This window comes from Lutra lutra, chromosome 9, assembly GCF_902655055.1.
Source record: "Lutra lutra chromosome 9, mLutLut1.2, whole genome shotgun sequence".
NCBI lineage: Eukaryota > Metazoa > Chordata > Mammalia > Carnivora > Mustelidae > Lutra > Lutra lutra.
Window position 1 is genome coordinate 93,623,813 of NC_062286.1, and position 17,084 is coordinate 93,640,896.

Below are 17,084 nucleotides of genomic sequence, written 5' to 3' on the forward strand. Positions count from 1 at the left end.
CCCAGCGGTCCTGGATTGTTTCTGTCTTGCCTGAGTATGCTGTGCGACCTGGCACAAGATGCCCCCTTTCTGAGCCTTGGTTTCCCAACTGCTCTTCCAGGTTCCTTCTGACTCTGAATTGGCCAGTTCTGGTAGATAAAAGCTGGTGCAGGAAGGTGGAGTTAGTCCTGGCCTACTAAGCTGTCTGTCACCTGTTTTGTTCGATGTCATCCTGCGTGGGTCATATCTGTCTCTGACCACAGAAACAGGGTAAAAAAATTGACTCAGATTCAGTCTTCTCCTGAAGAGACTGGTCCTCTCTTTTCTAACTACTGTTGCTGTAATGGCCAACTGTGAAAATGTTCTCCAAGGTAGAGTTGATCAACACTTACATTTTGAATCTTGGGAAAAATAATCCAATAGTAAGCATGGAAGATTTAGGTGGATATAGTAATAAAGAAGCAGGGATCCTCCATCTCTTCCAAGCCAACCCACGCTGACAAATATACATGCTCTCAAACAGAACCAGCAGAATGGCTTGTCCAATAGAAATGCATTATTGTGGGGCGCCTGGTTGGCTCAGTTGTTAAGCATCTACCTTCAGCTCAGGTCATGATCCCAGGGGGCTGGGATCAAGCTCTGTGGGAAGCCTGTTCTCCCTCTCCTACTCCCCCTTCTTGTGTCGCATCTTTTGCGGTGTCTCCCTCTGTCAAATAATTAAATAAAATCTTAAAAAAAAAAGAAGTGTATTATTGCACGTTGATAATGGCCTTGAACATCCGTGTGTTCTGGGAAGCCCTTATGGCCAGATGCTGGTAGCAGATGGCAAGACTAGTTTCTGAGGAGGGAAGTGGCTCACCTTGGGCTCCCGTGGCTGCACCATGTGTGATTTCAACAATGAAAATCAACAATTTTCTCGCAGTCACTGAGCCAAAGCTTGTTGCCTATTAAGCAGGATGGTTTCTGGAGAGGGTTTAATTATTAAGTTTTGATTTTACACATACGTTCAACTTGTCTCCCTCAAACAAGGGCAGTAATAGGCACATTTCTGAAGGAACATTGGACCGTGTCTGGGGCACAGGACAGAAGAGCAGATGGAGGAATGGCTGGTCAGGGTCACACTTCCTGCTTTTCTGCAACACAAAGCCACCACTGGGGAGATGGTTTGGCTCAGCCACTTAAGATGGGTTCCTTGGGGGACGCCTGGGTGGCTCAGTGGGTTGAGCCACTGCCTTCGGCTCAGGTCATGATCCCAGGGTCCTGGGATCGAGTTCCGCGTCGGGCTCCTTGCTCAGTGGGGAGCCTGCCTCTCTCTCTGCCTCTGCCTGCCTCTCTGCCTGCTTGTGTGCTTTCTCTCTCTCTCTTTCTGACAAATAAATAAATAAAATCTTAAAAAAAATTAAAAAAAAAAAAGATGGGTTCCTTGGGTTTGATGTTTTACAGAAGTGCTGAAGGAAACCCCAACGAGGCTGGGCTGAGGGTAGATTGGGGGACAGTTGGTCCTGGGCCTCCAGCCTCACCCCAACAAGAGTATTTTCTATAAACTGTTCACATAGAAAAACTACCCAGGTATTTCAACATTTATATGTTCACAGAATTGTTTGAAAACAAAGCTCTGCTATTAAAAACTTTAGAAAACCATTGAGTTCATTTAAACTCTCTGCTTACATTGGGAAAGCAGAGGTAGAAAGAATCTCGGTAAAGTACTCATGGGTTACCCAGTGAGATGGTAACAGACACCACAGCCTTCACACCACCAGTTCAGGCCTTTACTCTACCAGTCAGTTATTTGATTAAAATACCCTTTCAAGATGCTTCTTAGTGACAGTATCATGCCTACTCCCTAAACTTTCCCAAAACCAAAATCTGTCCCATATCTGTCTTTGGGGCATTTATTCTTTGTTTCCAATTCTTGAAATACCTGCTGTGACTTTCCATATGGTCCCAGAGCTGGCATCATCATCCTCAGCTCCTTTGTGTGGGGACTGAGATGACTTGTCTTACTTTTCTCCACCAGTGGGTGGAAGAGCTGGGATGTATGCTCACATGCTCTCCCGATGTTGCATACTTACCGCAGGCAGACCCCTTGTTCCTGCACAAGTGGCTCTTTCCACCGGTTCATTATTCAATGAATAGCTATGGCGTGTCTGCTCTGTGTCGGGCACTGTTCCAGACACTGGGGATGCAACAGAGAAACTGAGTCCCCTAGCTCATGCATGTAAGCCCGGTCTGTTGGTCTTCAAAATTCCAAGTGTGGTGCATTAAGTTCACAGACTAATTCTGGCAGTTTGGATCTATGAGTCCCAATAGAACACTGGCCCACCAGGTCAGGTACATAGTTGATATGCTCTTTAGACATTTGTGTTGTAAGAGATGGAATCCTTACTGAAGCCACTGAAATAAAAATAAAACATAGGTTTTATTTTAAGGATCTTGGAGTGTATCACAGGACCTGAGTGCAGGAATGTGGCTGGGCTTCACATTTCATGAAATGGAAGTGGAACTGGAGACAGAGGCTCCATCGTTCCTTCGTGTCCATGTAGTTTCCTGTTTTGTTTGAATGTTGGCTTCATTTTTCTTACCAAAGCCAGTTTTCAACACTGAGTGCTGCCTATTTTACATCTTGTAGTTTCAGTCACCCAAAGAGCCCAGCCATTTGTGGGGCAAGGGCTGCTGAGTGCCTTGGACCTGTATGCCCCCCCCATGTGAACACATACACACATAACACATACATACACACGTGTGTACACACATGGGTAAAGGGGGTGAGTTAGAGGCACAGGGAAAGTTTCAGAGGAGGAGAGGTGCTGGGAACATGAGACTGCATAGCTACATCATAAAGCTTATCCTGGACGTTCTGCATTGCCTCTTGAACATCCTTGGGATCATGACGTTCCGAAGAGGCATTCAGGGACCTCCAGTGGTCATAGGCCCAAGGAGGTCCAGGTAAAAGCTCAGTGCGTGCCCAACTTCAGGACCATGACCAAGGGTAAAAAGATGTCACATCACCCAACACAGTGTTATTTTACTGGGTCCAGGTTCTCTGGAAGATGTAGGAAGCAATGTGGTGCAAATCCTTCCTCCACCTCCTTTGTGGATTTTTTTTTTTTTTTTTTTGGCAGGGGGCATCTGTGCAAATATAAAATATAATTTCTGTAATGATTCTTGAGATGTGCTTTTTAAAAAAACTTCTTTAGTTTTTAAAAGTTTTAACTTAAATTCCAGTTAAACATACAGTGTGATATTAGTTTCAGGTGTACAGTATACTAATTCAACACTTCCATACATCATGCTGTGCTCATTATGACAAGTGCACTCCTTAACTCCCTTCACCTATTTTACCCACCCCCCCCTTCCCTCAGGTAACCAACAGCTTATTCTCTATAGGTAAGATCTATAGATCTCGGGTAACCAACAGCTTATTCTCTCTAGGTAAGATCTACAGATCTATAGCAAGCCTATAGGTTTGCTCCTCTCTCTTTCTCTCTTTTTGTTCCTGGCTTGTTGACTTTGTTTCTTAAATTCCACCTGAGTGAAATATGGTATTTGTCTTTCTGTGACTGACTTATTTCACTTAACATAATATACTCTAGCTCCATCCATGTTATTGCAAATGGAAAGATTTCATTATTTTATTACTAATATTCCATTTTGTGTGTGTGTGTATGTATATGTATGTATGTATATATGTGTGTATGTATATATGTGTGTGTGTGTGTGTGTGTATGTATATCACATCTTCATCCATTCATCAGGTCATCAGGTGATGGACACTTGGGCTGTTTCCATAATTTGGCTATTGAGATAATGCTACTATAAACCTCAGGGTGTGTGTATCCCTTTGAATTAGTGTTTTTGGATTCTGTGGGTAGATACCTAGTAGTACAATTGCTGGATCATAGGGTAGTTCTATTTTTAACTTTAAATTATTTTATTTTATTTTTTTATTAGTTTCAGAAGTAGAATTCAGTGTCTCATCAGTTGCATATAACACCCAGTGTTCATTATATCATGTGCTCTCCTTAATCCCCATCACCCAGTTACCCCTTTCCCCCAACCCTCTCTCCTCCAGCCATCCTCAGTTTGTTTTAAAAACATATTTTAGCATCTCCAGAATTAGGATAGTCTTTAGAGTTGATGGCATGTCATAGCTTTCCTGGTAAAGGATTTCTTACTTAGCGGTACATAAAATAGTGGTGTTTTAAAAATCCTTTGAAATAAAACAGTTGCTGAGGCACATGTCTTTGAAAAAAGGAAAGCAAATAACATGGTAGAACAGACTGGCCTGACAACCAGGGTAGGTTTCATGGCTTGAAGCAAATGGGTTTCAGAAGTACAGGAAAGTTGGCCAGAAGGGATATAAACTTGTCTCCAAGATCCTAATTTTGGGAACTGAGCCAGGCTGGAATGGCAGCACAGGAGGTTTGGGCTACATGTAAAAATCCCCCTAAATATTGAAATGAGGTGTAGAAATTCATTGTGGAGTTCTATTCCAAAGGGTCTTCTAAAAGTGAGGTGATTCTCCATGGTCTTGGAGGTTGTAAGAACGTCTTGCTAACAACAGAAGTGTGGATTAGTGGACTTTCAGTTGTATTGACTTTGGCTGCAAGTCACTGAAAATGTGAATTCACATTGGCTTAAGGAGGAAGATAATTTATTATCTCACATAAAAGGAAGTCAGTAGTTGGATCCCAGAAATCCTCATCAATCTGTTGAGTTTCCTTTTGCTTTTTCAGTTAACTCTAATTAAACTGTCTTGGTTTTTCTTCAGGCAAGACAAAAAAAAAATTTACTGTGTCCTTTTTTCAGAAAGGAAAGTGACAATGTCAACCCTTCCTTGCCCTGGGGCTTGACCAGGCCATTCAAGGACCCAAGTCTCTCTCCTGGACTTGACTTCTGAGCAGACTGTCTCAGCGCTTTTGAGGGCTGCAGTCCACTTATGAAAATGCCCAGAGGAAGGAAAGGAATATTCTTTCCCACTGTTAGCATTTTAGGAAGAGGGACCATTCCCTGGACTCCCTGTTGACTTCCTCTTGCACATCATTGGTCAGAAACAGACAAAAGCCAGGGAAATGAGGCCTGAACATCGATGTGGTCCATCAGCCATTCCTGCTGCAGCTGGGGATGAAGTGAGACCTAAGTAAAATCATGACTTTACCAGAAAGGAGGAAGGTCATTTTCTAAACAATATCCACCTCAGGGGCTTTTCAAGGTCACTTGCAGACATAAGGGGTCCTAACAGGTAACATCTACCTGTGTTAGTTTGCAGTCTTGGAGTAAGGCATGTAGTGAGGAGGCCTCTCTGTTCTGATCCATCTTCTGACCCCTGGGCCATTTGAGCCCAACTGGATGGTGACAAAGGGACTACCACAGATAAAGCCAACCTTCCAGGGAAAGGTTAATGTAATCATTTTTCATTCTGGAAAGTCATTCAGGTGACATTTTATTCTTAAGAAAACTTAGAAGAGATGAGATGAAGACATCAGGAAAAGCAGGAGGAAACTCAGTGCTTTAACAAACTTTTCTGGAAAATAAAGCTTGAGATCTAGTTGTCAGTTGGGACAGGAGACTTCACGATGCATCTCCGGGAGAAGAATCAAAGAGGGTGGGAGAGGCCAGGGTGAAGAGGGCACAGGTGCCTTGGTGGGACCAGGATTCCCTCCTTCCATAGGATGGAATGATATTGGAGCCAAATAGTAGGAAATTGCCATAGTTCTTTCCTGTTTGACTTACAAAAGTGGCGACTTTATGGAGTTCAACTTAATATTTAGTTAAGAAATGCCCAAAGAGGGAAAACACTATGAATAGAAATGAATACTGAATATTTTAAAGTTCCTTGCATTATAAGGAATCCAGCCAGAAGCATCGCTCGCTCCCATCACCAATCCCATTTTCCCAAGCCAAATATCCTTCCCACACCAATCCTTTGCCCTTACACTTCCTCCAGACCCCTCCTACCCTGGACTTCACCCTCATCCTCCCTCCCCTCCCTCCTGGAGAAGGTTTCTGATATGTGCACCTGATCCTAACAAGCAAGAACAGGAGAATAAGGAATTCTTCCTCCCTTTCTCTTTCCTTAAGAAAGCTTCACCTGCCATTCTTTACTGAAACACAACAAACAGAGTGCAAAATCTATCATAAAAGAGTCTCTTTTCTGTGCATTTACAACTCAAATTAAAATAAGTCCCGTAGACTAAAATTCTCATCTAGATAAGGATTTAACAAACTGTAAACTTCAGTGAAATCACAAGAAAATTCCATCTATTTTCTAAAGAACAGGTGCATGAGCTGGAAAATGTTAAAGGATATAGAAATGTGTCCAGAGTGTTGTGATAGAAACACATCCCCAAAGTATTCTTAATTTCAAAAAGAGACTCATCATGATTACCTCCATTAACCAGCTCAAATAAAATGTGATGGTTTCTATAATCTAAGCAGTACTACCCACATCAGGAATATTTACTGAAATAAATCGATGTATTATTGCCCCAAGAGGGAAAAATATGCTGATGGGTGGTAGTTTGTTGCAGAGTAATCACTAACATTTAAGTGACAGGTATTGTACTGAGTGTTTACATCAGTTTCCTCACTTTATCTTATCAATGATTACACGACAAAGAAACTGGCATACAGTGTTGTCACATACGAGCAAGTGTCAGAGCTGGGATTTGAACCCTGGGCAATGTGATAGCCAGCCTTAGGTTTAACCGCTGATTGCCACAGCTCCCCAAAGGGGGTGTGTGCAATCTTTTCCGATCCACTTACCTTGTGTTGTAAGATCCCTAGGGCCTAAATATCTGGATGTGTTCTACTTTCTGTCTCCCGGATATATCTCTGGCAGGTCCTCCCTCACGATGGGAATCTCACAATTATTATGCTTTTTTTTTTTTTTGGCTCATTGCCCTTTCATTTTACTTGAATTTTAGAAACTGCAGAGGGTAAAACAGACTTTACTTTCTTAAGTAGCTTCACTGTTGCAGACCAGTGCACTGAGACAGTTTTAGTGCCTCCCTTTGAATCTTGACATGAATTAAGAGCATCCTTTCCAGCTTGTGCTTCCTGGTCAAGCCACAGGTGACACCAAACAGTGATGCTGTCTGAAATGGTGATTTCAGAATCTGGGACATTAGTTGCCAAGTTCCCTGGTTGTGTTTGGGGAAAACTTCCAGGAAGATTGGAATCCAGGGCCATGGTGGAGGGTGTCTAGACCCATTGGCTTTACTTTTCATTATTCATTCTTAAACATAAAGAAACAAAACAGAAGTTGCAGACTCAAAGTGTTCTATAGCTTAGATCGCTTAGACAATGGTGTACCAGCTGGACCATCAAGGTTCTGGACCATTGCCTGTCTGCTGAAGAAGCACAGGGTTGAAGTCTGGGCTCTGGTCTCACTATAGCAGACATATATTTCCACCTTTGCAGGCGCTCTGTTCAGTCTAGTCTCTGACGGGAGTGAAACTACTGATCACAATCGGGAACAGTGCTGGGATAGCAGAAGGATTGACAAGGTTATAGTCTGAATTCACTTAGCTTTTGTCTGCAGGGTAACTTGGTTTCTTTGCAGAATAGGGTGATTTACTTGAACAAACAGTGAATAAATCTTCCTGTCAGTCTGACCATGCCATGGTCCCTGAGAAGCTGGGGCATCTCCTGACAGCTGATGATTCCTCTCTGGGAGTGTCCCCAGGGTAGCCTCATCCCAGTGTCCCCCAGCTCATGAGGTGGGTTTGTTCTCTACTGTTCATTCCTGCATCTCAACTTAGACATCAGGTTTACTTGACAAATATTTGCAAATGTCTTCCACCTTCTTCCCTCTGTGGGATTTGTATTTGTCCTCCAGCCTACCCGGGCAGAGGCAGACACTCCCTCCTCACCCTTGCACCCCCTGCCTTTGCCTGTGTGGGAGGTCGATCACATTGTCTGGGCATTAATTTTCTGTTTGCTGATCGTCCTCACTCTACTATGAACTCCCTTGTACTCAAGAGATATTTATTGAAGTGAACTTAATCATTTCATTGAAGCTTATAAACCACACTTGCTACAGAAGGAGAAACAGTCTGAAAGTGTCCAGTGGCCTTTCCATTGTCCTTCGGCTCAGCTGGCTAAATTGCACCTGCTCATTGACACTGGGTTCTGTGCTTTCGAGAGAGCTGGCTACAATGTCTCCAGAACTAATTGGGTTTCCAACACAATGGAGTCAGGTGAACGATCACCTTCCGCTGTTGAGGACATCTTTGGAGCTGCAAAAACCTTGGTCTTAGGATGAGCTTATGGAGTCCTCATGCTCAGGCAAGGCAGCCATCCATGGGAGCCTCTGAGAGTCCCAGGTCCTGGGTCAGCCTCCCCTTCTCCTATTATTGGGGCATTGATCACACAGCTGAGGGTGCCCAGTTCCCATGACAACACCCTGGCTTCCCCATGGGGCCTCTTCCCACATGACAGTCCCATTTTGACCTTGGTAAAAGTTTAAGTCTAGCTTTCCTGGGAGGCCAGGAGCAGGGCCCACAAACATTGAAAGTTGAAAATCTCCTTCATCATTATCTCCTATCAACTAGGTTGCTGTGCTAGCTTGAAATCTGTATTAGCTTGGGCCATGGTGGCCAAGTTCCACTGCATTGAGTGTCTTAACCAATAGAAGTGTATTTCTCATGGTCTGGGGGCTGGGAAGTCCAAGGTCATGATGCTAGCTGATTTGGTTCCTGGGGAGGACCTTCTTTCTGGTTTGTAGACAGTTGCCCTCTCTCGGTGTCCTCATATGGCAGTGGCTGGGGGGATGTCTCTTTGCTGTCACTTCTTATAGGGGCATCAATTCCCATTATGTCCTCATTTAACCCTAAGCACCCCCTAAAAGCTCCAGCTCCAAAATTGGGAGTTAGGGCTTCAACATAGGAACTTTGGAGGAACAGAAACATTTAGTCCACAGCAGTCATGATGCTGTAGTGTGGACATTATGTCTACATCCTTTGGAGGCAGACTGCCTGAGGTTCAAATCCTGCCTCTGACCCTTGCATGCAGTGGGACCCTAGACAAAATTTTAAATCTCTCTAGGCCTTAGTTTCCCCATTTGTAAAGTGAGGACACGAAAAAAAATTCCTACATTGGAATAAAAGTAAATGTCAAATGAAGCTCTATTGTATAAACTGTAACATCTACTAACATAGGTTTTCATAGTCAATAAAATTCCTTAAGATGCTCTAAACCAATCTGGCCTCTATCTTCTTCCTTTCTTCAGGAAGGCAGGAACTCTGACACTGATAATCTTTCATGCCTGTAAGCCAGGATACCAGGACAGGATGCTCTCAACTGTGTTCTTCACTATATAAAGACTTGTCTGCAAGTCAAGCCCTATTTTTTTTTTTCCCATTGAGGATGCATAATTTATTAACTATAAAGCACGTGTGTGTGTGTGTGTGTGTGTGTGTGTGTGTGTGTGTGCCTGTTTATACACACACCTCACCAAATAAGCCTGCATGGAACCTCGCTGTGGGCCTTGCTCCCAGCTGCCAGGTGGCTAGGGAAGCCCTCATCCTGGGGCGTGGGGGGGGGATGTAAGGGAAAGGTTTTCCTGATGTGTGGATCTGCTCCCCTCCCCTTATCTTCTTGGCTCTGTGTTGTCTGGTATTTGACCTGTGGTGTCCATGTCTGTGTCCAACACTGGTCTGGTGGTCCTAAGCCTCAGGGCCGAGAAGCTAAGTCCCACCGTTTCCTGCCTGCAATGCCCAGTGTGGAATTTCTCAACAACTAGGTTCCTATTATTTCTAATAGTTTTATATTTTACACAAATGTGTGCATCACAGGAACTGCAGGGAACATGGTCCTGTGGGTAACTTCCCTCGAATAAATTGGGACCAATGCCTACTGGGCTCCTTTGTCCCTGAGATGAGCCTCTGCTCCTTCCCCCTGCTCGTACCCATGAAAGCCTTAAGAGAAGTAATTTCAGGGAAGAGTATGTTAGTTTCCCATGGCAACTACAACAAATTACCACAAGTTTAGTGGCTTAAAATAATGCGAATTTATCATCTTACAATTCTGGAGGTCAGAAGTTCATAATCAGTCTCAGTGGGCTAAAATCAATCAAGGCTGGCTCCTTCTGGAGGCTCTAGAGAAGGATCTGCTTTGTTGACTTTCCCAGCTTCTGAAGCCACCTGGACCGCTCCCCACCCTCACAGCGGGCAGGGGGCTACCTTCCTCACTCTCCTCTCTGACTCAATTGCAACACCCTCCCGCCTCCCTTTTATGAAGACCCTGTGGTTACATTGAGCCCACCCATATAATCCAAGACAGTCTCCTCATCCCCAAATCCTTAGTTTAACCCCACCTGTGTCCAAGTCCATTAGCGGGGACTTAAAATGCTACAAAGGGGCCTGGTATGGGGAGCGGTGCCACTGAGGAAAAAAATGTCCATTTTATAGGAAACTTTACAGGAAAAATTGTCAGTCATGGGCCCCAAGAGAAGAATCGCAACAGAAAAGACTCATTGATGACAGGCCCCCATGGGGAAAGATAGATATGGCATCTCCTACAAGTCATTGACTGCTCCTGCCACCCAGCTGACAAGAAACCCTCATCACTGGGAACTCCTGCTTGTCTCCCAAGGACCTGGTTCAAAATAACCCCTCCCAGCTTCCTCCTCCTTCTCCATAAAATAATGTTCCTGTCTTTGGTTTGTCGGACTCACCTGTGGTTTTTCTTGCTTATCCTGGATTGGCGTTCTCTACTATTCTTGAGAAAACCCATTTTTTGCTGGTAAAATAACTGGCAGTTTCATTTTTAAGGTTAATGCCTGCAAAGTCCTCTTACCATGAAAGGCAACATAGCTACAGGTTCTGGAGATCAGGATGTGGACATCTTTGGGGGGGCAAGTTTGCATCTCTTCCCACATTAGACGCAAACAGATGCTCCCGTTTGTCAGGCTCCGTCCAGGGTTGCACATGAATCCTATAATTTAAGCCTGATAAGCGTTCCACAAGGTGGGCACGTTCTTCACTCCCAACATGCTGATACAAAAGTTGAGGCTTAGGGAGGTCCGCTTCATGCAGGGGTGAGTTCGGAACTCAGACACACTGTGGTCTGTCTTAAGAGCTTCTTTTCTGAACCACAGGCTCCAGAGGCTCAACCCAGTGTCTCAAACCACACTGCAGCCCAAGGCTGGCTGGCCTTCCCAAAAGGTCCCCTCTCAGGCTATGCCTCTTTCCTATCCCCTCTGGGGTGATTCATTGCCCAGGCTGCATGACAAATGACCACAAGATTAGCACCTGAAACAACAGCCAGTCACCTTGAGTCAGAATTCGGGTTTAGTGGGGTTCCCAGCACCCCCAGGTCTCATGAGGCTGAAACTGAGTGTCAGCGGGGCGGGGTTTCTGCAGGAGGAACCTGCTTGCGGGCTCCTGAAAGTGGTCGGCAGAACTCAGTTCCTGGAAATTCAGGTCCCGATTTCCTTTGCTGGCTGTCAGTGGGGGTGTTCTCAGCTCCTGGACACTGTCTGCATCGCTCCATCATCATGGCTTGCAAAGACACGTGGGCGTTTAATGCTAGGACTTCTGTCTCTTCCACCAGCAGGAGAAAATTGTCTGCTGGGAAAGCATTCATGTGCATAGCTCTGGTCCACCTGGATAATCTCCCTTTTGTCATTGAAACTGCCATAATCACAGGGATGGTATCTCAACCTAAGTGTGAAGGAGGGGTCACTAGAAGCCTCCTCAGAATTCTGTCCTCCACAGGGGCTTGACAGACCCTGTCCCCTCTATCACACCCCATCTCAGTTTCCTGCATGGGGGTCCTGCCCATTCACAAGGCTTAGCACCTGGTGGGGAGATGTGGGGCGTGCACAGGTGAAATGGTAATTGAGAGAGAAGCACAGACTTCCTGTGCCAGCCCCAGGGGAAGGTGCAGGCGGGAAAATATCCAAATATGGAAAAGACTCCAATGGGCTATGGGGTTAGGATGTGTTTTCTTGGACACAAGGATGGTTTCAAAGGAGTTCCTGGAGACTGTGAGTTTTCCAAGAACATTTCTGTGGAATCTAGGGTTGGAATTGAAGGCTCTCAAAAGCCTTTCTTTAGTGCATCCAAGTCTATGTTTTACCCTTTCCTCAAAATAGTCCGCTGTAGCATTTCTAGCTGTGTGACAGTGGGCAAAGCTAGTAACAGCATTGTGACTCAGTTTCCCCACAGGTGAAGTACAGATGATCACTGTCTTTCCCACTCAGGGCTGTTACAGGCTAAGTGTTTGAAACATATAAATACATCCAGTGCATGAGACAAAATAAGGGCAAGCGTTCAGTCTTTTTTTTTTTTTTTTAAGATTTTTTAAAATTTGTTTATTTGACAGACAGAGATCACAAGTAGGCAAAGAGGCAGGCAGAGAGAGAGAAGGGGAAGCAGGCTCCCTGCCGAGCAGAGAGCCCAATTCGGAACTCGATCCCAAGACCCTGAGATCATGACCTGAGCCGAAGGCAGAGGCTTAACCCACTGAGCCACCCAGGCGCCCAGTCTTAAGATGTAGCTGAAAGGTGTTCTAATTTTATAGAATGGGATGGATCATTTACTGTGAGAGCAAATAAAATGTCTTTAATGATGGGGAATGTTCAGGTGAATCAACGGGGAGCATTCAAGCTGAACAACTGTCCCAAGGCAGGTGGAGGACACCCACTGGTTTCCAGGGTGTGGGAATGTCATCTTTGCAGATGGACGTGTCACTGGTCACCCATGGCACTTGGGGAAGGCAATGAAGGCACCCCCTCCACCAGCTTTGCCTAACCCCAACAACAGAAGAAGTTGGGGACCAGCAGGAGAAGCAGGAATGTTGAGTGAGGCCTTGAGCAGGGCCCTGTGGCCATCCTAAGTGCTCCTGGCTTTCCCACTTAGTGAAATTTTCCTCCTAAATTCACGTGGGCTGTTCAGGGTTCTTGGGTTCCCTGGAATTTTACTGAGAGTTTCAGATTTTTCCAGTAACTTATTCTGCTGGCTTCATAAGCAGCTATTTGGGTCAAAACTAGAGATTTATGTGGCTTCATTCCTGAGACTCTGCTATGTCTGTGGTTCAGAACTACCTGTTTTGCTTTGGAAAGTTTCTGGGCTAAAATATTTTGGCTGTTAGCAAGTGAGGAACATGAGCATTATGTTAGAAACATGAGCATTCGTATGCTGAAATTAAAATTGTTGTGTGTGTATTTGTGTGTGCCTGTGTGCACCTATGTGTAAATTATTGTGTGTGTGACTGTGTATGTATGTGTGTGTGTGTATGCATTTGTGTAAACCTGGTCCCATCTATACATTCTTCCTTGTCCTGAGACAGTCTAGGGAATGCAAGAGAAGCTGAACTCCTATAAAAGCCACTGATCTGAGTCAGGGGTTAAAAGTTTCCATATACTTAGGGACAAATACCTCCTTCTGGGAACGAGAAGAAATGAGAGGTAACGGCCATCAGCAAGTATTGGTTGTCTGGAAAAAATTAGAAGTAACAATTTAAAGCCTCCTTGCACAAATATTTCTGTTTTCCAGGAGCCCTGTAAAAGTATTGATCATGAAGCAAGGCATTCTGTGAAGTCTTGTGTCCACTAACAGTGACAATCATGAGATAATGACAGTAGGACAGAAGGATGTTTCCCTACTCCAGCCCCTCATCCTTGGGAAAAGTGTCTTTATAAACTAGCATACTATCCTTTGAGAGCAGTCCTTTCTTGTTGGCTCCCTTGTATGCAAGCTATGTATGACATTGAGGCTCAAGAACCTGGTATTGAAGGTTGGTTGGCCTGGTAAGGGCTTTGGGCAGTCTTGTCTATCTTCATAGAAGTCTGCCTATCGAACCGAGCTTATTTAGAAACTTTAGGAGTGAGGGGCGCCTCGGTGGCGCAGCTGGTTAAGTGCCTGACTCTTGGTTTTCAGTGTCATGAGATTGAGCCCGACAATGCACTCAACGGGAAATCTGCTTAAGATTCACTGCCCCCACCCCCAAATAAATAAATAAATCTTTAAAAAAATAAAAATTTTAGGAGAGGTCAATAGAGAATACCTGTCCACATGATCCCAGGAGGTGAGAGCCTGGACTGCCAGTTGTCCACTGCGGGAGAGAGAAAGGGTATTTGGAGGGTGTTTGTAGGACACAGAACCTCAGCCCTTGAGAGTGTGTTGTCTCTGCAATTTCTAGCCTCCTGCAGGTCCCTCTTCACTCTCCTCACACTGAGGGGCGGGCGGGGCAGGAAATAACAGAGAGACCCCAAGCTGTGCTTCAGGGATGCTGCCCAGGGGTTTTTAGCACAGCAACCAGGGTTTGCAAGACAAATTTTTCTCTGGCTTCTGGCTGTGTGACTTGGGAAAGAATTGATTTTTCTAAGGAGCTGGCTCTACTTCTGCACAGAGTTAACTTTGTAACTGATTATGTTTTTCTTTTTGCTTTGTTCACTGGGGAGCTGAGAGTAAAATTCATATTCAAGTTTAGGAACTGGGTTAGAGAGTAGAGCATGGACTTCTAACCTTCCCTTAGACTTGATTTTCTAAACATCTTTTTTTTTTTTAAAGATTTTATTTATTTGACAGAGAGAGATCACAAGTAGAGAGAGAGAGAGAGAGGAGGAAGCAGGCTCCCTGCCTAGCAGAGAGCCCGATGTGGGACTCGATCCCGGGACCCTGAGATCATGACCTGAGCTGAAGGCAGAGGCTTTTAACCCACTGAGCCACCCAGGCAGCCCTAGACTTGATTTTCTAGGCTAATCTAGAGTTTGAGAACATTTATGTACATTTTTCCCATTTTAATGCTAGTGAACTCTATCAAATCCTCTGTGGAATAAGTCAACTGCAAATGATAAGTATTAAAAAAAATTTAAAAAACCTGTGGTATTTACTAATAGGCCAGCAGGCTGTGGACACCCCGTCTTCCACCAGGAGGAGGACAGGGATTGGGTACTAAGGTGGGGATGGGCTGTGCGCAGATGGGGTGATGAAAGGTCTCAGCTTAGGGTCAGGAGTCTGGGAAAGGTATCCAAGCACTTGGGGGGCCCACAGAGAGGTGAAACTAACCGTGCCTGCTCAGTTCCTGAGTAAGGAGCATGAGCTACCAGCTCTGGGCCCATCTCTTTCAACTGGTCACGTATACTGGCTGTGTTTCCTGGGGCATGTTGCCTAACCTCTCTGAGCCTCAGTTTTCTTCTCTGCAGAATGGGATCAGTAACAGAGTCAACTTCATAAAAGATAGTGAGTCTTAAGTGAGATCAATTTGTCCAGTGCTGAGCAGAGGGCCTGGCATTAGGTACCAGCTGTCATGGTGATGATGATGATGATGATTAGTGCAATCAGAAGGTCCAGAAATTGTGTGTTGGGGAATGCTGGAAAAGTGATGTGCTTCATTTTTTGACTTTTGAGCTTCCAGTAAGTGTTGCTTATTCCCTGGGTGGGGGAGGGATGAAGATTCAAAGATGTCCCCAAACTAAATTTCCCAGCCTAATTCCAAGATTGTGCCTATGGCAGGTATTAGTCCTGAATGATGGTGCCTAAAGTGACATACATATGCGGATGTGATTAGGGTTGCTAATCCTTCAGCATTAAAATCAGGAAGTGTTCCAGGTGGGCCTAAGCAGAGAAAAGTCTCTTGCTGATGGTGGAAGTCTGAGAGATGCAAAGGTGAGAGGGTTTGACCCTAGCAAGGCTCTCTTTCCCAGCCTTGGCATAGAGGGGTCATGGTAGGGACTGAGAGCACCCTCCAGGAGCTCAGAACAGTCTTTAATGGGCGGCTGGCCAGGAAATGGGGGTTGCTAGTCCTACCACAGCAAGGAACTGAATTCTGCCCAAACCTGACCCACCCTGGAAGCAGGCCTTCCCTAGGCCCTCCAGATAAAGCGTGGTATGGCCAACACTTGATCTGCATCTGTGAGAGCCCAGTCACACCCACCAAGACTTCTGAGCTACAGAAGTGGACGATAGTAAATGGGAACTATGCAAGGCTGCCAAGCTTGTGGTGTTTGTTACACAGCAAAGATATCCTCTACGCAGGGTCCCTTGTACACGGAGCTGTCCACCTTACAGGCCGTGGGGGCCCTGGAAGCAGATGCCACCGCCCAGGGAAGGGACATACCTGTGCCTGGGAGGTTAAGAGCATACGGAGATGGGGCCGTAGGATGCCCCAGGAGAAGGTTCTCTTGCTTCTCCCAGGAGGATGATATGTGACAGAGGAGCCTGGATAAAGACAGCCAGCTGGAGGGATAGAAGGTCCTTATAGCATTGCTTTAATTCTGGCTTTCAATTAGATCAGTGATGCCCTTCTGGTGAAATGTGCGCCGCTTAAACCCAAGACTGTAAACCTAATAGGAATTTGGTTCGCTTCACGAATCAAGATAATTGTACTTTGAAAAATGTTTTCGACATAACATTAATTTCGACCTTTACGTAAAGTGTGAGATAAGTGTGTTTTTAAAATGGATATTCATGCATGACACATTTTCCATTATCACCTTATCAGATTTTCTGAGTTCCTGCAGGAGTAGATAGTTCAGGTGTTGAAAATAAGCAATCACTTATTTTTATGTTCTTGCAGGGACATGTTATGGCGATTGAATGGAATTTGCTTTCTCTTTTTCCTATAGGAGCCTCAAGAACAAAGACCAGGGGACAGTGTTGGGTCCTGCCTCCCAGAGACCACCAGCTGTGATTGAAAATGAAAAACAAGCAAAGCATTCACCCATCTCCTATCCTCTCCATACCTCTGTTTCCTGTCCCTGGAAGGATTCTCCTATATCCTTGGATTTAAGATCCTTACTGTGACATAGTTAAAAAGCAGGTTAATGATTTATTTGTGAATTTCCACTGGATTCCCTTGGCTTCCGGAGTCAATTCGACACTGTCTCCCTCCCACCTGTGCTCAGGTTAGTGAGTTCACTTCCCTAACCTCACTGGTCTTGTTTGGACGAAGGAGGCCTGTCCAGATGCTGGCCCTGCAGAATTAAAAAAAAAACAAAACAAAAAACCAAATAGGAGCACCTGCGTGGCTCAGTGGGTTAAAGCCTCTGCCTTCGGCTCAGGTCATGATCTCAGGGTCCTGGAATCAAGCCCCGCATTGGGCTCTCTGCCCAGCAGGGAGCTTGCTTCCCTTCCTCTCTCTGCCTGCCTCTCTGC